At 32.1% G+C, this 21190-nt stretch overlaps 1 protein-coding gene across 4 annotated transcripts in view; it reads left to right on the top strand.

Moving 5' to 3' along the window:
* The first annotated feature begins 456 nt into the window (after positions 1–456).
* The window catches only part of LOC145248075 (protein PALS2-like), a 203812-nt gene continuing 183078 nt past the window's right edge, over positions 457–21190 (top strand). For 2 of the 4 annotated variants that reach the window (XR_013863323.1, XM_080109855.1), the window contains exon 1: positions 457–667. The gene's annotated coding sequence lies outside the window, so the exon portion shown is untranslated. The remainder of the gene's footprint in view (positions 668–21190) is intronic. The other 2 variants (XM_080109854.1, XR_013863322.1) reach the window with 2 other exon arrangements.

Genomic DNA, 21190 nt, shown 5'->3' with positions numbered 1-21190 from the left:
GAGTTTTGTTGTTAAATAAACACGACATCAGGTCAAATTCAGTTACCATTTTGTTTTGCTTCAGTTTCTTTCAAGTAACGTTGACATTTTTCAAGCGTGCTTTTCTCAATTTTAGATGCATAATACTAACTGGATGTTAATGGAAATGATTCCTCATTTATTAATACACAGCGAAAACAACAACAACAACAACATTAAACTACTTTTAAATCATGAACAGATTTTTACGTTGTTTTTTTTTCTATGGCCGCCATCTTTATAAGTTACTCAACTTATTTAACTACGAAGCGACCCCCCCCCTCTTTTTAATATTTACTTTCATTCCTCATTGTTTGTGTTTGGCGTTTTATTAGTTTATTCAAACTTCTCACCTTAACCAATCACGCGCACCGTAACAACAACCTGTCCACGTCGTCCGATGGTACAACGGCGCAGGTGTATTCAGGTCGTTCGTATCTTTCTTTTTCTTTTTTTTTTTTTTTTTGTTTTGTTGTTGTTAATCGTTTATTGCTTAAAGTCCATTGTTGGAGACTATCTCGGGTAGATAACCCCGCTGACAGGTATTGCAAATATTTCCTACTCGTTCATTTTTCGGGCACATACGGACATTATTATATTTTTACCAAGGAGTTTTTTCTCAACGCTTTAAATACAACTTCAACTTTAGGTAAGGTATATTTATTTATCTTCTAGTTTGATTTTTGTGCATCAGTTCACCTGTGGTTGCTGGCTTTGCCTACCTGTATAATGAGCGAGCTATGATATCGACAACAGGTAAATGGCGCCTCCCCCGTCCATTCTCCGCGCCCGTCATGGCGACCAAGGCAAATATAGTTCAGATACTTTGTTACGTACCACAGATGATAATGAAAAGTGTTTAAAAGTTTTGTTATAACTGGACATGATTAACTATGTATATATTTAAACTCTCTCGACACAGTTGGAAATTGCGAGCATATTTGTCGCTTGAGCAACAAACGTCTTTTCAAATGTAGCAACTCTTTTTCTTATATATATAGTGCTCGATTATTTTTTCCCCTATTAGCTTGTTTCCACACGAAGAAAGAATTAGACACAAGGTATTTTTTTTTATTATGGTGAAATTTCACTCCCTCCTCCCAGGACACTCTAGAATATGACAAAAGTAAATAATCGTGCATAATACAAACCGTGCTGAAATAATGACGCTATTATTTAGAAACCCATTCTTAACATGAGGAGGGCATTCACCTGACAATTTAATGAACAAAAGATCATTAAACTTGAATTCAACTCGAAAATCCTATTAAAAAAAAAATAGCACAGTATTCTGCGTGAGTATCCAAAATTAAAAATGTTCTCAGTCTAGAAGGATTTCGGCCACTGACGTGTAGTATCAAAACAGATACTACACTTTGTATTATTTATTTGCTGTAAGATAAAAAGTACAAGTTGGACACACGACGCTTGGCCGGAAGCGCAAACTGTTTTTGTCGATATATTTTGAAATCTTAAAGTTTACGGAACTTTTATCTCTGTAGTTCGAGCAATTTACTGTTTTTCCCTTTCTTTCCAATTAACCTTTCTGATTGTTTTCCAATAAAACCAAAAACACGCACAAGCAAAACAGCAACAGAGATTTGGTGCTTATTCAGAAGTGCACTTATGGCGGAAATTAAAAGTAAAGAAAATACAGAAAAGTCTGATGTACGTACTAGCCACGAAACGAAGATGACATATTCCAAAAATCACGTAATTTGATGAAGTAAATTTTTTTTTAATTTAAAAAAATCAAATTTTATGACTAAGTGAATCGTAGTGTTTTTGTTGACCATCAAGAAATCCGTTGAAATAAATAAGGAAGAGACTACTCTGTTCGAAGTGTCGTGCTTAAAATCAACTTGTTCCATGCAGTTTAGTAGTAAAATTGCTAAAAATCGTAAATTTTGATTTTCTTAGTATAAAAAAATACTTGATCAATATACGTGATTTTTGGAATATGACATGTTCGTTCCTTTACGAGTACGTACATCCATAAAGATTTATTTTTATTTTTATTTTTTTTTAAATAAGTGTAATTCTGAATAAACACCAAAGATTTTTATCGTTACAGAAAAGTATGTGTCAATTCAGTTATATGAGAACATTTTTTTCCGGCCCTTCAAGTTCTAGGCCATAGAAAATTCTGTAAAATACCCCTCAGTCTCTCTCCCAAATGAAATTCTACTCTTTTAGGCGATTAATTGTGATCATTTCGAAAAATTTGGCGAAAAAAATTGATTTTAAAAATTTAGAGTGAGGAATCAATTTCGATGGCTTAAGTGGTTAACGGTATGGATTGGAAACCTAGGTGTGGCAAGTTCGGATTCGATTAGTTTTGCAGAAATATCAACTTCACACTTAACCTTGTGTCTCACCTCCATGAAAAAGAAATTTACAAAAATTTAACGTAAATTAATCCCACATTTCAAACCATTCTCCACTTCTTAGGACCGTTAACTATTTTTTTTTTTTTTTTTTTTTACCACTAACCTTGAATTCCCTGTAGAAAACCCCCCTAAAAATTACACATTATCACAAAAAGGGGTGCTTTTACACAAAACAAACAAAATTGAAATTAATTTTTGCCGAATTTATATATATATATATATATATATATATATATATATATATATATATATATATACTAGCATTTCAGCCCGGCGTTGCCCGGATGTTTGGATGTGTACGTTAAGCAAAAAAAAAAAAAAAAGTGGTAGGAGGAAGGCAGGCTCGAACTCTTACCGCAAAGGGGGAAGAGAACGGGGAAAAAAACCTGACGTCTATACTGTTACGACACCACCGCCTAACCGGAAATGACATTTTTTAAAATTAAGGCTAGACAATCGAAAAGAGAGGATGACTTTCAAATATATCGGCGAAAAAAGCGACCCTCCCCCCGTAGAAAAGTGCCCTGTTTAAGGTGAAGATATTAATGTTTTTAGCCAAAATTCGATATTTGTCGCCTGAAAGGTCGAACTTCAAAACGATACTGATCTTTATAAAATCTGCCACCTCTGTCGAAAGTGATGGGCATACATGCAAACATACATACATACATACATTTATATATTGGTAACTAAAGATTTTCGACCTAAACCTATGAAAAAGCTTGCCCTATCTCTGAATACACTTTATGTAAAATTTCAAATGTTTAGACCGGAAATTGTCTGAGTAATTTGGTAGAGACCACAGAGGTCAATTTTTTTAAAAAACTTTGACCCCTATTATTACCCCTTAACATTTATTGTTTTTGGCTGAAATCAAGTTATTAAGTTAGATCCATGTCGAAGGAACCTATATGTAAAATTTCAAGTGTTTAAACCCAAAATTGTCAGAAGTTTAGAGTTCTCAAAGGTAAAATCGTTGAACCTTGACCCCTTAAAAGCCAAATTTCTGCCCGAAAACGTATTACACAGATTTTCCCAAATCTCAGTACCCTGTATATCAGATTTCACGTCTGTAGACTGAAAATTGACAGTTATTGCGAAGGAAAATGTACACAGACACACAGACACGTTCACTGTTATAGATATACTAGCATGGGTTCCTGGCGTTGGCCGGGTGTTTGGAGATGTATGTTGAGCAAAAAAAAAAAGTGATTAATTGTTTTAACTTTGACCCCTTAAAATTGATTGTTTTTGGCTCAAATCAAATTATTAAGTTAGATCCATGTCCAATGAACCTATATCTAAAATTTCAAGTGTTTAGACCGAAAATTGTCGGAGGAGTTTCGTAGAGTTCAAATCGTTGAACTTTGACCCCTTAATCGACAAATTTCTGTCCGGAAACCGATCACATCGATTTTCCCAAATCTCAGTACCCTGTATATCAAATTTCGAGTCTGCAGACTAAAAATTGACAGTTATTGCGTAGGGAAATGTACACACACAGACACTTTCACTTATATATATATATATATATATATATATATATATATATATATATATATATATATATATATATATATTAGTATTAAAAGAAAGTTTGTTTCATATGTAAAAAGTACAAAAAGTACCCCCAGAAATATCAATTTATCTCTCATGGCGAAAAAAATTGGTTACTTGCTCTAACACGTTTGAGTGACCCGGAAGTGGATGTGATAACCTGATCCCCAACTCAAAATTCTAAAATAAGTGTTAATGTATAGTATGGAAAATTCATGACTATACAATTTACAAGCACATCAAATAAAAACATGTTTTCGAATCGATCGCTAAAACGGACACTTATTTTGCCGTATTCAAAAAAAATCTTCCTACACGGAATAAAGTAAATAATAAAAAAAAAGTGGAAACCCCTCTTTCAATGTATATAGTTTTGGAAGTTTTTTAACCTTTAAAACTATACAAAAAAATTATCATTCGTTAAAAAAAACTATTTAGTCAGTAATTCATTTAATAACCTGCAATCAATGCGGCAACTTGCTCTCTCGGATTCAGTACAGTACTAATGTAATTTAAGGGATCATCAGTTGTTTACCATGAAACACTGTTTCGAAGATTCAAAAACAATGTATATGACGTAAGCAGCTGATGATCCCCGTTTTACAACAAATTTACAAAATTTTAGTTAAGGTTTTCTCTTTTCATCCTTATGTAGTTAAATTCTGTTTTAAAATTGAAGACTTTTTGCGAAATCGGCTTATGCAAGTGATAAGTCTATTTCTATTTAACAATTTTACTTAAGGCTTTTTTTTCATCCTTATATAAATGAATTCTCTTTGGTCATTATAAACTTTTTAGAAATCGTTTTATGTAGGTGCTTAGTTTGCGATAGGTTAAAAAATTTTTTTTCTTCCGTGAATCTAAACTGCATTCTTTTATTTTTATTTTTGCATTTTTTATTCAAAGCTTCTTTAGACACACACACACACACACACACACACACACACACACACACACACACACACACACACACACACACACACACACACACACACACACATATATAATATATATATATATATATATATATGCAACAAGTTTTAAAGATCGCAATCATGGCAGAACGCTGCTAGAAAAACCTATATAGCCGTTTTGTTATTTTCATTATATATTACTAAATGAGGTATCATTTCCATTTAAAATCCAGTTAGTATTATGTATCTAAAATTGAGAAAAGCAGTTTTCAATTAGTTTTGTTATTATCAGGTAACATTCTGTAACCATTTTTTTCTATTGCGGGTTCAAATCTGATCTGATTTATTATTTACAAACTAATAGTGCTATAACCGTAGAAAACCATAATTCACGCCCCTCCCAAGTTATGGATAAAATAATAACTCTCGTTTTTAATAACGAGATCCGTGGAAATTCCACAGTTGTATTCTCCATCCGTTGTATATTATAACTGGTGTCCTTAAAAGGATGACGACACTTGTAGGGAGTCTATCACCAAAACCTCTGTAGGAGTTTGTCATATATTTCCATCCTATGAAGGTGTAGCACGAAAGCAGACTTCATGATATTATCGTACTATGCTCGGACAGAACAAATACAGTGCAGAGTGGGGTCGTTCATACCAGTCCAAGGTATGTCCTCCCGATTCAGCCCAACAGTGGCTTTGTCGCTGTTTGTCTTGGTATGGTTCTGGTTAGACACTCAAGCTTTACTTTCTCGTTGCTGATCGTCTGAGGGTACTTATGCAAAATACGGATCGAGCTGAAGTAATGATCTTATTATTTAGGAACCCATTCTTAACATGGGAGGGGGAGGGCGCTTTGTAACTATTCTGTACCTTCACCTAACAATTTAATAAGCAAGATACCGTAAAATTTTAATTTAAGATCCTATATAAAAAAAAATAGCACTTTCCGTATACTGCACAAGTATCCAACTGGGGCACTTTTACTGGGAATGTGGACGGGGTTGCTAAGGTATTTTTTGTAGGCCAGCGTGCACTTATCCTAGTAATCTGGCTTTGCAAATCCACACCTACACCTGATCTTGCGTCTAATCTTCTTTCGAGGAAGAGCTAAATAGATAAAGCCTAGAGTGTATTTAGTTTAAGTTTCATGTTCGACTCCCCAGAGTCACATCAGATGAAATTTTAAATAATTTGTGTGTGTGTGTGTGTATATATATATATATATATATATATATATATATATATATATATATATATATATATATACACACACACACACAAAGCATTCTTTGAAACTCCGTGCAATAAGGTCTTTGTAAATTTTTTTTTTTTTAGTATTCGGTCGAACAATAAATTTGATTGTAAAATTCAACTTACAGTTATAATTTATTTTCTCTTATAATAAGCTCTACTCTCTATTGTGTGTGTAATGAGCTTTTCGTATTTGGTTGGGATTAAACTATATATAAATACTGGTATTTATATTAGATTGAAGTTTACCATTATATACAATGAAATCAAAGGAGATGCAGTATTTACCTCATATAAGCAATAGTAAACTTCAATCTAATACAAATAGTATATAGTAAATAGTATATATATAGATGAGTATTGGCTGAAGAGAGCTTGATATGGATATCTTAAACGGTCCTAATTATTGGGCTTGAAACCGACGGTACCAATGACTTGTCTCCTAACAACTTTCTGTACACAAAATACAAAATATAAATACGTTCTTATATTTCGGATTTTCCTTTTAATTGAGCACTCTGCTGAAATTCTTTTTTCAAAAAACACCTAATCCTATATATATATATATGTGTGTGTGTGTGAGAGAGAAATAAAAAGGAACAAACCGAGTTATGTATTCATCAACGTATCGTCTTTATTTCGAGACTTCCTCTGAATGAAATAAAGACGAAACGTCGATGAACACATAACTCGGTTTGTTCCTTTTTATTTCTCTATTTTGTCGAAATACTATTTCAATTATTCTTCGATCGGATTTTTCAATCATGGATGGAGGGTGATCATGTACGTACGAATATGAAATTACTTTAATATATTATTATATAGATTCGTTTTTTCGATATCGAACAACACAAAGGAGTTATATGCCTAAAAAACTAAAGTAATCGATCAATCCAAACGTGGAATGATGCTGATGCTCTAGGTGTATCAGAATTTTTCTAGGAATTTGACACCGCTAACACGAAACTGCAAATAAAATATAAAAACTCGTAATTTCTCTTTTAAAAATGGGTTGTTTATTTTCTTTATGGGTTATACTTCCAAAATAAACTATTAAAGTTGTATAAAAAGTAATAGAAATATTTAAAAAAAAAAATAGTAATGAAATTAATTGAATGTTACGAGTTCAGTATTTTTCAATTTTTAAACTTTAAAAATCTATAAAAAATTTTCTATTGATTCTATTTTTACGATATTTTCAGAGTCAATGTGAAATTTTATGCTTTTTCCAATAAACCGAATATAATATTTTAGACAAACGATTTTTTTTAAATTCACGCCCCCCACCCCCATTTTCAAATGTCTATTAAAAAGTAAATAATTAATTTATGTACCAAAGTTTTATATATCACAAATTGAAGATAAAGGATCAATAAATAATATATTCAAATTTAAAACAAAAAAAAAGTAGTGTTTTTTAGAAATTTACCCGTAAAGTCCGAAGTTTAAAACCTTTTTTAAAAAAACCACGTTTGTTTTTTTTTGTTTTTTTGTTTTTTTTTTGTTTTTTAATGAAACCTTGGTCCTTGCTCCTTTAACTGAAAAAAAAAAATTAGGGCTTGAATTATATTTTTCGAGGAGTTATAAGCTTCGAAAGATAGCGGGTGGAATTATTCAATAGTTTTCACGAAATTTCTGACACTGCTACTGATGCTCCTCGTATATAATATATATATATAGGAATGCCGGTGCTAAAAATTTATAAACATTTTGACCACTCCCATTACTTAAAAATTAACCAAAAATCAGGAAATTAATTAATTTTAATGAAATTTTCAGTATCTATCAAAATGATCATTGAATATAATGAACCAATTATTTTTTAGGTAGGGGCGAAAATGTTGGAAAAATATAGGAGATATAATTTGGAAAGTCGGTTTATTATAATTCTTTTGTAGGTTTCCGACTACTTTTGGATTATATTCAAAAGATTAAAGAATAAAGTTAATTCCCAAAAGGAAAAAAAATACTTGTACACAGCTGACAATTTCAGCTAAATGTTGAAGTTAAATAAATTCATTGTAAAAATCATTTGAAAGATAAATATTAGTTTTCTCTGTCTATTTCAAAAATAATTAATAAAGTCCTAAGATGTTGAATTAAATAAAAAAAACATGTCTATACAAAAAATAGCTTGATTAGCCCCCAAAAGCGAGAGATTTTGCCCTTCGCAAAATCGCAAGTTTTATAAACATGTATTATACGGAAGCTCCATGTCAGACAGTCGAAAGGCTATCTGAAAACAACACCAGGTAGTTAAAAGGAGGCAGGAGGTACTGATTTTCTTTTTTCATTTTCTCAGAAGTGCATCCGTATATTCCTATCGTGAACGTTTGTATGATTTTTACCATGTTTTAATTTAATTATTTTCTGCTTTTAAATTTAAAAAACAAATATTTATTTTTCAAGATTATATAAAAATTATGTTACGTCGAAATATTCACATTCATTCAAGACAGGAAAATATTAGAATTTTACATATGAAAACTATGCGAAACATGTAGTTTAAAAAACAATGTAGGAATATTTTTTGTAATAATTTTTTTGTGTGAAAATATTACAAAAACAATGCTTAATTCAATGATAATATCGGTAGTGAAAATGTACTTTGTTTAAACAAAATATGCCTTTACTAAAGTTATGGTTTTTAGCAGTAAAAAAAAAAATGTATGAATTTATTTTTAAATGAAAATAAAGCATCGTATTTTGTAACAATTAAAAAAAAATATTTTTACAGGAATATTAAAAAAAAAAAAAAAACAGCTAAAATCTGTATTAATGAATTCGATATAACTCTAGGAAAAATTAATTTCTCGAACTACCAATATTATTATTGAATTAAGCATTGTTTATTTAATATTTTTACCCAAAAAAACAATTCTAATTGCAACAAATTTTCATGCTTTTTTTTTTAATTACATGCTTTGCGTAATTTTATATGTAAGATTCTAATATTTTCCTTGCTTGCATGAATGTGAAACTTTCGGCGTAACATAATTGTTATATAATTTTGAAAAATAAAAAAAATAATTTAAAAGCAGCGACATAGAAAAATAAATTAAAAATGGTAAAAATCATACAAACGTTCACGATAGGAATCTACGGATGCACTGCTGGGAGGGGGGAAAACCAGTCCCCCCTACCTCCTTTTAACTACATGACGTCATTTTCAGATCACCTTTCGATTATCTGATATTTGGGGCTTCTGCATAATCTAACTTTTAAAGACTTCAGTTTTATTGACATTCTGCGAAGCGAGAATCTCTCGCTTTTGGGAGCTAATTAAGCTGGGTTTTTTTTTTTTTTTTTACAGTTTTTTTTTATTATTTAATTCAATACCTTAGAACTTTACTAATTATCTTTGAAATATACCCAGAAAAGGAATGAATTTATTTAACTTCAAAATTTAGCTGAATTGGTTACCTCGCCGTGAAAACATTTTTCATAACTTTTTTTCGTGTGTACAAATTTTTTTTTATTATTAACTTTAATCTTTCAAATACAATTAAAAAAAAAAAGTAGTCGGAAACCTACAATAAAACTACGATAAATCGGTTTTCAAAACTGTGTCCCCCTATCTTTATTCCACCATTTTTCCCATGCCTAATAAATAAATAAATATTGCTTGTAAAATATTATCCATTGACGTGTTTCGTAGTCTACGACTAATCAGTGGCTGAATCTAGCGAGATTCAAAATCGGGACCTCATGGCAAGAAGCTTAAACTCTTACCACTGGACCATCTCGCACGAGGGGGGGGGTACCAAATTGGTCAACGGTAAAAATTATTCCCAACTCGCAGTTAGGTAAAAATGCACTTTCGTATAAATAACCGAATTCATTCAAAACATATCGCAAAAACTAGGTACGGGCAAAAATGGGGAGGGGGGGGGGGCTAGTTTTGAAAGCCGATTTATCAATTTTTTTTAGGTTTCCGGATACTTTTTGATTGTATTTGAAAGATTAGAGACTAAAGTTAATTCCTAAAAGGAAAAAAATATTTGTACACGTGAAAAAAAAAAAAAAAAAAAAAAAAGTGAGGAAAAATGTTTTCACGGCGAGCTAACCAATTCAACTAAATTTTGAAGTTAAATAAATTGGGTTTGTATTACTGTACACATAGATTCGAAAAAGTTGTCAAAAAACAAATATATAACAAATAAATGTTATCAAAGACAAGATAAGTTACTTTTCTACCAAACTGGATATAATTTTCGTGTTTTTATTCAATGTAACATGTTTATTCAGTTCGAAAAGCATACAGTGTTTACCGATGTATTGCAAAATTCAAAATGGCGCCCGATTCTCTCTTAACACGGTAAGTTCGGGAATAGGTGTTATAAATAATAAACTAGACAAAATACTGTTAGAAATTCGCTCAATATATGTTACCGTGACATAGGTTGACATATATTCGGTGTTTTTTTTAAATAGTATTTTGTCTAGTTTATTATTTATAACACCTTTTCCCAAACTTACCGTGTTAAAGAGAGTCGGGCGCCATTTTGAATTTTCCAATACATCGGTAAACACTGCATGTTTTTCGAGCTGAATAAACATGTTACATTGAATAAAAGCACAAAAAAATATATCCAGTTTGGTAGAAAAGTAACTTATCTTGCCTTTGATAACATTTATTTGTTTTTTTTTTGTTTGTTTTTTTTTACCACTTTTTCGAATCTGTGTACAGTAATACAAACCCAATAAATTCATTGTAAAAATCCTTTAAAAGATAAATATTAGTTTTCTGGGTTTATTTCAAAGATAATTAGTAAAGTCCTACGATATTGAATTAAATAAAAAAAAAAAACTTATTTGTTCAAAAATAACTTAATTAGCCCTCAAAAAGCAAGTAATTTACTGTTCACCAAAAACGCAACAAACTAAAATTTTGTAAACACGATTATAAGGAGGCCCAAAATTTCAGCCAATGTAAACGCTGTTTCAAAATGAAGTCATGATAGTAAAAGGAGGTAGGGGTGTCAGATCCCCCCCCCCCCCGATGTGCATCCATACATTCCTATTCTGAACATTTGTATCAATTTTTATCATTTTTTAATTTAATTATTTTTTGTGTTCCTGTTTTTCAATTAATTTTTTTTAATTATTGTTCAATATTATATAAAAATTATGTTACGCCGAAAGTTTCTCATTCTTGCGAGCAAGGAAATTATTAAAATCTTGCATGTAAAAATGATGCGAAATCTGTAATTTGAAAAAAAAGTAATGTTTTTGCTTTTATTTTTGTTTTTTGTGTGTGTGAAAATATTAAATAAACAATGCTTAATTCAATGGTAACGGTAGTTCGAGAAATTCATTTTTCTTCGAGTTATATCGAATTCATTAATACGGATTTTAGGGGCTTTTTTCGTAATGTTCCTGCAAAAATTATTTTAATTTTTTTTATTGTTACAAATTACGATGCTTTATTTATTTATAAAAAAAGCAAAAATAAATTGTTTTTTATTTACTACTGAAAATCATAACTTTTAGTAAAGGTATTTTTTTGTTTAAACAAAATAATACATTTCCACTCTGGTTTAAATAAAAATAATTAGTTCATTATATTATTATTTGATAAATATTGAAAATTTCATTAAAATTGGTTAATTTCCTGATTTTTGGTGAATTTTTAAGTAAAAGGAGGGGTCAAAATGTTTATACATTTTGAGCATCGGCATTCATTTTGCCCATACCTAACAAAAACAAATAAAATAACAGATCGTTTATTTTCTTTTTTAAAAAATGTGTTTATTTAAAAAAAATATATTTTAATATTGGTAACAAATTATTTGGTGTTTGTCTAGAATTTCTCTTTTACTGAAAAACAAGGACAAAAAAATTACATGATCTACGTGTCCGTGATGGAATTTCTTTTCGTCACGGACATGTACATCATGTACATGTCTATTCATTTATTTATGTTCAAAATTGCAAAAAAATCATGTAAATTAATCAAGTAGTTTGATTTTTATAAAAAAGTCATTTCAGCGAATTTGAATTTTTCCAATGTCACTATGTTAAGAATGGCTTTCTAAAATCTCGCAAGTTCGAATTATTTGAAGTTATTTCCCTTCTGAAAATGACGTCGCGATATCGTCGCTGTTAGTTTAGCCATAGTTTGACTTATTTAATAATAGGACTATTTGATCAATGTATATGATTTTTGGTGTACAATATTTTCTTTTCGTCACGGGTACGTAATCATACAGATTAATTTTATATATATATATATATATATATATATATATATATATATATATATATATATATATATATAGGGGGGGAAATTCTGGACAAGCACCAATTATTTTAAAGTTGAGAAATTAGTCCCAAAATAATATTGGTTGGCCTAATTAACTGTGACGGAATTGTTTTGAAATTTTAAACATTGAGTAGAAATTTTAAACATTTAAAGTTCCGTAGTTATTTGGTTGATTGCACTCCTTATTAGTGCCAGTAATGATAAGGGTTCGACATTTTGTTTTTGACAGGAAGTTACAGTTACTCTTATAAGACGTATTTCGCTATTGAAATGAAGAGTGAGAGTGAGCTACAAAAATCGGATGCCTGCAATATAAATGCTGGAGTCCCTCAGGGGTCAATCCTGGGCCCAACTCTCTTCCTGATCTACATCAATGACCTCCCTAAACACATACTTAAATCATTCGTTGACATCTATGCTGATGACACGACCATCTACGGCAACACATCAAAGGCTGTAAATGATGAAGTTCTCTCTGATTCTCTCTCCTCTGATCTCGAGCGCGTGGTTCAGTGGGGGAAGATGTGGCTAGTTACCTTTAATGCATCCAAAACCAAACTCCTATCCTTACATCATCAACGCTCTGATCCCCAGCTGGCATCAATTGTGATGGATGGCTCTCGTCTGGGTGAGGCCCCGTGTTTTGACAAGCTTCTGGGTTTGACCTTTACTCCTGATCTGAAATGGAACACGTACATCAAGTCTGTTGCCAAGGTCGCTGGAAAGATGGTGGGATCCTTCTACCGCTCCAGAAGATATCTCACTACTGATGCAATTCTTTATCTATATAAAAGCCAAGTATGTCCAAGGATGGAATACTGTTGCCATATCTGGGCAGGAGCTGCCAAAAACAGCCTATCATGCCTTGACAGAGTACAAAATAGACTTCGTGGTTTAGTGGGGGATGCCCTTTTCTCTAACCTGCAACTCCTCTCCCACAGAAGAGACGTTGCGAGCCTATCCTTGTTTTATCGTTATTTTCATGGCAGGTGCTCGTCTGAACTCCAATCCCTGGTCCCCCCTCGCCAATCTTTCACGAAAAACACCCGTCTAGCTGAATCCACTGTCAAAAATTTCCCCCACTCTATATCTGTGCCTAAATCAAAACGTGGATTCCATGAACAAAGCTTCTTTCTTAGAACTGCACACCTGTGGAACTCTGTTCCGTCTGCCTGCTTCCCTCCGGACAACAACTTGGATGTCTTCAAGTCTAATGTTAACAAATTCCTAATGAACCGCCCCCTTAAGTAAACACTTCATCAAATCTCCACACTAACGTAATGTACTTGCAATAACCCTTATCCCTGAGTGGCTTCCGGGTCTTGATAAGTGGTGATCACTGTGTAAAAAAAAAAAAAAAAATACTGATTAGCAGTGATTAGTTACCACAATACTAAATTTACCCTAGAAGTTTTATCAGAAAACTATGGGCCGATCTGGCTAAGATTTTGCATGAACTTTTATAAGGTGCAGCGAGTTAAGGACTATATTTGTTCGATGCACAGTAAGGGATGCGAAAAATGTGCACAAACATAAGTACATTCAACCATTAATTTTGCATCATTCTAAGTCAACAGGCTATAACTTTTCCTGTTTTTAATGGGTCTAGTTAAAAATGACTTAATAAAATAACATGAGATCAATTTAATGCATAAAAATATTAAAAAAAAGAATGCGTTTCTGCACCAATTCTTGAAAACTTAATGTATTTTCAAACGATAAAAAGTTATAACGAATAATTATTTCTATAAATATTATCGCCTAAAACGAAAATGTTGGAAAAACCAAGAATTGGTTTTGCTTTTCCACCAAAATAAGAAAAACTAGCAGGACATGTGGAAATCTCACGGAATGAGTAACATATATATAAATGTTTTGATGAAGCTGATATTTTTTCTGGATGACGCAAAAAAAAAAAAATAGTTTTTGGGACAGAAAAACAAATGAAACACAACAATCTGAGTTTATTAACATTTCTATTAAAATTGTATTTGAAATATACAGGGTGACCCCCCCCCCAAAAAAAAAAACGGGTAGGCCCCGTTTCTTAGTGTTTTCTCCGAATGAAATTAAACTTTGGTCATAACTAGTTTATTATATTCAAAACATTACATCAAAACACTAGGGTCTTTGGCCTTTTTTTTCTCCATTCTACAGCATATGTTCTAGATGGCCTCCATTTAGCTGTTATTTCTTTTTTTTTGGGGGGGGGGATCACCCTGTATAACTGAGCTAAATGAGATAAATCAATAATTATAGTAGAAGCCCGAGATACGGCATTAAAAATTAGTAACAAAATACAGTATAGTATTTATATACTGTACTGTATATGTATATCATCAAATAACATTATAAATAACACTGTAAGGCGGGGCAAAATACCGTAACCAGGAGTCGGAAAAACATCGTAGTCTACATCGTAACCTGAATAAAAAACGCATCGAAGAGACACCGTATCTCGGGGTTCCACTGTACTAATAAATACTCAGAAAGTAACATGGCGCTACATGGTTTAATACAAATAAAATAACATTGTAAGAGACAATCTTTAATTTATTCTTTTAGTCCAGCACCTCTTGGCAGACAATGCACTTCTTTTTTTACTGTTTTTTTAATGTTTTTTTTTTAAACCGCTGCACGTCAAAATTAGAGTTCCTTTTCTCGCACCATTACAACGATGATCATATCATTATAATGATATTCGAAAACGAGGCTATATTATCATATTTTTATCCATAGATTGGCTTTGTAATGCCAAATTTCGCAAATTTGCCCTCGTTTTTTTGTCTTTTTTTTTTTTTTTTAAAGCTGTTTGACCTTTAAAAATTGTATTTTGCCATTTTCAAAGCGTAACATATGGACTAACTAAAGAAGGAATAAGCAGAATATTATATAGAAGTGGAATAGTTTTATTTGAAAGTGGGGAATAATAACAAGCAATACATTTCAATAAAAATATTTTTACATTAATTCAAATCGCTATTTCATTTCCGTTATATTTCACTTTTCACGGTTATGTCTCTTCAGACGTATTCTTTGTAACCTTGTCATGGTTAGAAGTTCAGAGGATTATACACCGAAACGTTGATAAAAAACCCTTTTTATCTTTTTTTTTTCTGATAGGTTTTAAAAAAGAATTTCTTTTTGGAACTATTCTTTTCTAAACCTTTTTAAATTACAGTTATTTTAAATCTTTCGTGGTTTTCTTACACGTTATTTTATTTAAAAATTTCTGGTTCTTAAATAGCCCTTTTCGAGGCCATTTTGCCCGCTTTCATTTTTTTTTTTTTTTTTTTTTTTTTAAGATGAAATAATTATGTCGCCTGATAACAGGATTGCAACAAATGTCATTCTTCAAAAGTTTGGCTATTTAGGTTTTAAAGAATACTTCTTGGGGAAAAAACAAAACTTTACGCTACTGGAAGTAATGCATTCTAACGAACACGTCCCATATCAAAGATAACTTTGTATGGAACGGACATTTGAACAGAAACGCCAAAATTGTCAAAGCTGGGGTCTATGCGAATCAACCAATGAAGATTCCATTCATGACCCCCATCCCACCTTAATTCCTCCACAAACGTATTTACGGGGTGGCAATAACTATCGCTCACTTTGCAAAGAAAGTCTGGAACGATAAGATGCTGATTACGAATATCAAGATGAAGGTTACCGGACCTGTGTGCTGAACACGCTGCTCTACAGCAGTGAATCATGAGCCGTCTACTTCTGCCAAGAAAACACTCAACACTTTTCACTACGCAACCTTAGGACAATCCTAAGAATCACATGGCAAGATCATCTCTCAAACAAGAGCGTTTTTGATCAGGCGGACATCGCAACCATGTTGCTCACGCAACGATGACGCAGATGGCTTAGCCAGACGAATGGACGATGGGAAGATCTCAAAAGATATTCTTTGAGACGAACCCGCAACCGGTTCCAGATCAGCAAGAAAACTTGTTCTACGTGACAAGAATGTCCGCAAACGAGACCTGTAGCAAGTGGCATTGACCCATCAAGCTGAGGATCTGTTGTTGAAGATCGCAGTGATTGGAAAAGTCCCGTGAAGACACACTCCAGGAAGAGTGAATAGAATTGAGACTAGCAGTGGAAGGAAAAATGGCAGAAGGCTGTAATGTTTATCCGAGACAGATGTCAACCATAATCCATCCTTACCCATGTCGGTATGTTTGAACAGATAGACGTGACGTCTATGATGAGAGAAGGGCACAACTAGATACATAATGGCAAGAAACGTTGATCTTAATCCTCCACTTCGGAGTTGTTACATGGCCAAGAAAATATTTTTTCAAAGTGCTTCTTGACATAAAATACGGTTCTAATTTATGTTAAACATTGTTTATTTATTATTTTATTTTGTGTTATTGTTTTAGTGTGTGTTTGTGTCTGTCGAAAAGGACTATTTCAAAGTTTAGGGAAAACAAGCCAGTAACTTTTTTAAAAATTTTTATTTAAGACTAGCATGACTACTAAGCGTTGCCTGAAGCAAAAGTGTAACCCATTTACGCTTAAGTTTGAGATAGGAATCTCTTTGGTCCGTCACGCTCAGGTTTGAGGTAATGGTTTCTTTCACACTACATTAGATCAAAAAGTCCGATCTTAATCATTTTATAGGCATTTATTAGTGTTGTGACCTACTTTTTCAGTTTGCTTGATTGATTTTAAATATTTACCTGAACATTCCACGCTTTGCCAATATATTTCCCCAACACCTTTCAAAGTAACGATGTGTGTGCGCGCGCGCGCTAATTTTGCTTTGCCAGGTTACATTGCTACGTGACGCCATGCAAGTGGGTCATTTCTGAACTTCGCATAAAAACTTTTCCCCCTTTCTCACCTTGACATGTTTAACAGGAAAAAAAAAATACGTTGACATAAAAAGTAAGTTTGTTCATTGAAAAATGCCGCAATAAGTTTCTTTTTTAAAATTCTTTCTATTTTTTATTAGATTTTAAATGTTTTTTAATTAGATTTTAAATGTTTTTTAATTAGATTTTAAATGTTTTTTAATTAGATTTTAAATGTGCTTTAGATTTTAAATGTGTTTTTTTTTTTTTTTTTAGATTTTACATATTTTTTATATATTAGATTTTAAATGTTTTTTTATTAGATTTTAAATATTTATCTATAAAAAGAAATAAGTAGGGATTCTATAAATGTAAAAGAACACAAGTTTCAAATCGTTAATAAATTTATGGGACATTTTGCAATATAAACAAAACGAAAAATGTAAAAAAAAAAAAAAAAAAAAAAAAACGAATATATAAATGTTACCAAAATCAAGATAAGTTACTATCTTACTTGGGTAAGATTATTTTTTTAATTTATTTTAAAGCTTTTTTTTTTTTTTTTTTTTTTTTTTAGTTTGAAAAGCTAGTAGTGTCGAGTTGCTAAGTTACACAGAGAACAACATGGCTGACATGAGACCATCGTTTGGGAAGACTCGATAATCGCTCAAAACTTAAAAATGAAATAAAATACTGCTCGAAATCTACAAATTCTGTTTCAAAGTAAATAAACGCTTTAACATAAGTTTTAAAAACACTAAAAACTTATCCAAGTAGGTAAAAGAGTAACTTATTTTGCTTTTGGTAACATTTGGTGTGTGTGTGTGTGTGTGTGTGCTTTATTATTATATTATTATTGTCTATACTGTAAAATGCTTTATTATTATTGTCTATACTGTAAAATGCTTTATTATTATTGTCTATACTGTAAAATGATTTATTATTTTTGTCCATACTGTAAAATGCTTTATTATTTTTGTCCATACTGTAAAATGCTTTATTATTTTTGTCCATACTGTAAAATGCTTTATTATTATTGTCTATACTGTAAAATGCTTTATTATTATTGTCTATACTGTAAAATGATTTATTATTTTTGTCTATACTGTAAAATACCCGATAAATTTATTAACGATTTGAAAATTGTTCTTTTACCCTACGTTAAAAGCCAACCTCAGAAATTTATGAAATAATTCTAGGTAAATTAGTAAATGCGTTCACAACAGGTGTTAGAGCATTATCTTCCTGAAACCCAGTGGTGTTATGAGATGACTGAAACCCAGTGGTGTTATGAGATGACTGAAACCCAGTGGTGTTATGAGATGACTGAAACCCAGTGGTGTTATGAGATGACTGAAACCCAGTGGTGTTATGAGATGACTGAAACCCAGTGGTGTTATGAGATGACTGAAACCCAGTGGTGTTATGAGATGACTGAAACCCAGTGGTGTTATGAGATGAAATACATCATAAATGTTTGAACGCATATCACATTTTCTGCCGCTGGCACTAAACCACTTTACCCAAATCAAAATTTAAAAAATTCAAAATGTGTAGAACTAGTGCCAGCTGGGACAGAAATCTAATAACAATACAACAAACGGTAGAATAGGCGTGAAAAAGGAGAATACTACCTAGGAACGGGATAGTTAACAAAGCCTTTCCTTCTCATGTTAAGAAGGGGTTTCTAAATCTTATTTAGAAACCCATTCTTAACATGAGGCTGAAGAAAACTTTAACTATTCTGTACCTTCACACCAAAGAATGTGTTATTCTAATTATGAACATTTGGCCAGTTATTGCTACTGTCATCATTATAGACGTGTAGTAGTTTTTTGTTTTTTTTTTACTGCTAAAAAAAAAAAAATACATAAATATAATAATTACCAGTACGCCCCGCCTCTTTCAATAAGCTTTGCAAATTATTTTGACTAGCGGGACCCGTGGAAATTCCATAACGGACTCTTTCATATGTAATATATTGATGTTGGTATTCTGTAGATGTTCAGTGTAAATGGAGACGCTCTGATATTATTGTAGCACTTGTTAAAACTGCAAAAGTATTTATCTAAGCTAGCAGGGACGTCCGGCGTAGCCCGGTCGTAGAGTATGCTTAAATATGATATTGTAATTCTTGCAGATTTCGTATATATTATAGAGTTAATGTTCTATTGATCTTTATATATTATAAAGTTGCGATTTCAAAAACCACAAAATATATCCATATGACTTGGGTGCATCAGCTTGAACCGAAAGCAAAACTTGTGAAAAATATAACACGAGTTCCTTCAGCTGTAATCGAAACCGAGACTAAAATTTATGAAGAATTCTTGGTGGAATTATTGGTAATTATGCACTTATTTAACCGTGCTGAAATAACGTTATTTAGAAATCCATTCTTAACACGGAGAGGAGTGTTTTGTAACTATTCTGTACTTTTACCTAATAATTTAATAAAAAAAAGGATATCGTAAAACTTTAATTTAACTTGAAAATACTATTTTAAAGATAACGCGGTTAAATAAGTGCATAAGCACCAAATTATTTACTACAAGGAATGGAAGTCCATAACAATTAAACGATAGTCACTTGGATGTAAGCGTAAATAGCACGCACTATCCTATTAATATATAGATTATGCAAAATCATTTGCAAAGGTTATTGAAAAAGGGTGGAGAGTACTACAAATCTGGGGAGACTTGTTACCCAGACACCAGGGAACACCACCATTTGTTGTCAGTGAGTAATCCAAGATAATGATCTGTGTGAGAACTCCTAGTGATTAAGCAACGCTGAGCCTGGTCAGTATTAAAATGAATGATGATTTGGGAATTCCAGGTGCTGTATCTGCTCTCCGCTTATCTCGGCATTGTTTCTAGTTGTCTAACACGCCTTGCCACTGGACTTAATCAGTGCCGATTCAGGAGGGGTGTGGTTGGGATTGCACTACCTTTGCCTCACAATGTCCCGCGGAGCTACCCTGACAGGGGGTATCCATTGTTTCTTGAAACTGGCATCAAAATAATATTAATAATAATAGCTCAAAATTACATACTGTACCTTTTATTTTAGTTTTTTTTTTTTTTTTGTTCTGAAGTTCTTATGTAGTAAAAGAATTCACTTAGTTTCTACAACGAAAACAATTTCAAGCATCATATTAATATAATTATAGAAATATAAAATGTTAGTATTGGATTTGATTCTAAATGCAATTTTAAAAAAATGGTCTTATCTGCGCCTGCTGTTTATGGTTTAACAGCATTTAATATTGATCCTGTAGGACTTTGGCTATAATGCATTTACAGATTTTAACAAAGCAAAACGAATGTCCGCAGTATGATTGTTCATTAAAACATTGTAATTAACCTGACTTTCGTAGCAAGAGTAATGACGTAGGGGGAAAGAAGTCCCAACAGCTGGTCAGGTTTCGTATCTCCGTATGAAATTCATTACGTCTATACTTAAGAGCCGCGTGTGCATGAAAGGGAGAGAAGGGGAAGACACGGGGGGGGGGGGAAGAGAAAATAAGGAGAGAGAAAGAGAAACAAAAAAACAAAAAAAACAAACAAACTAAAAACGTGTGTGTGTGAGTGAGGGGGAAGCACTTTTGTCTTTCAAAGGAATCTGGTTTTTCGGGACAAGATCAAAGTGTAGTATCTGTTCTTCAGATGCTGCACTTCTATTTCTTGTTCTCTTTCGGTGGAGGAGAAATCCTTCACGACTGAGACAATTTTTATTTTTGTACCTTTTCTCCACGTTAAAAAACGACCCTGGTGTCTAACTCTGTCCCGTGGGGAGGCATAGTAAATAGGTACATGACTGCGTCGATTGGACAAATAACAATTTAATGATTTGACGGAGAACCCGAAACAATCCGTAAATGAAGAGAAACTTTTTTCTTTCTTTTTGTGACGTGTACACGACCATGACTATCGAGGCACCCGCAAGTTCAGTTTGCTTTAAAACGTTCTAATAA

This window comes from Euprymna scolopes, chromosome 26 (assembly GCF_053919585.1).
Source record: "Euprymna scolopes isolate OS-2025 chromosome 26, ASM5391958v1, whole genome shotgun sequence".
Taxonomy (NCBI): domain Eukaryota; kingdom Metazoa; phylum Mollusca; class Cephalopoda; order Sepiida; family Sepiolidae; genus Euprymna; species Euprymna scolopes.
This window is presented reverse-complemented; position numbering and strand designations above follow the sequence as displayed.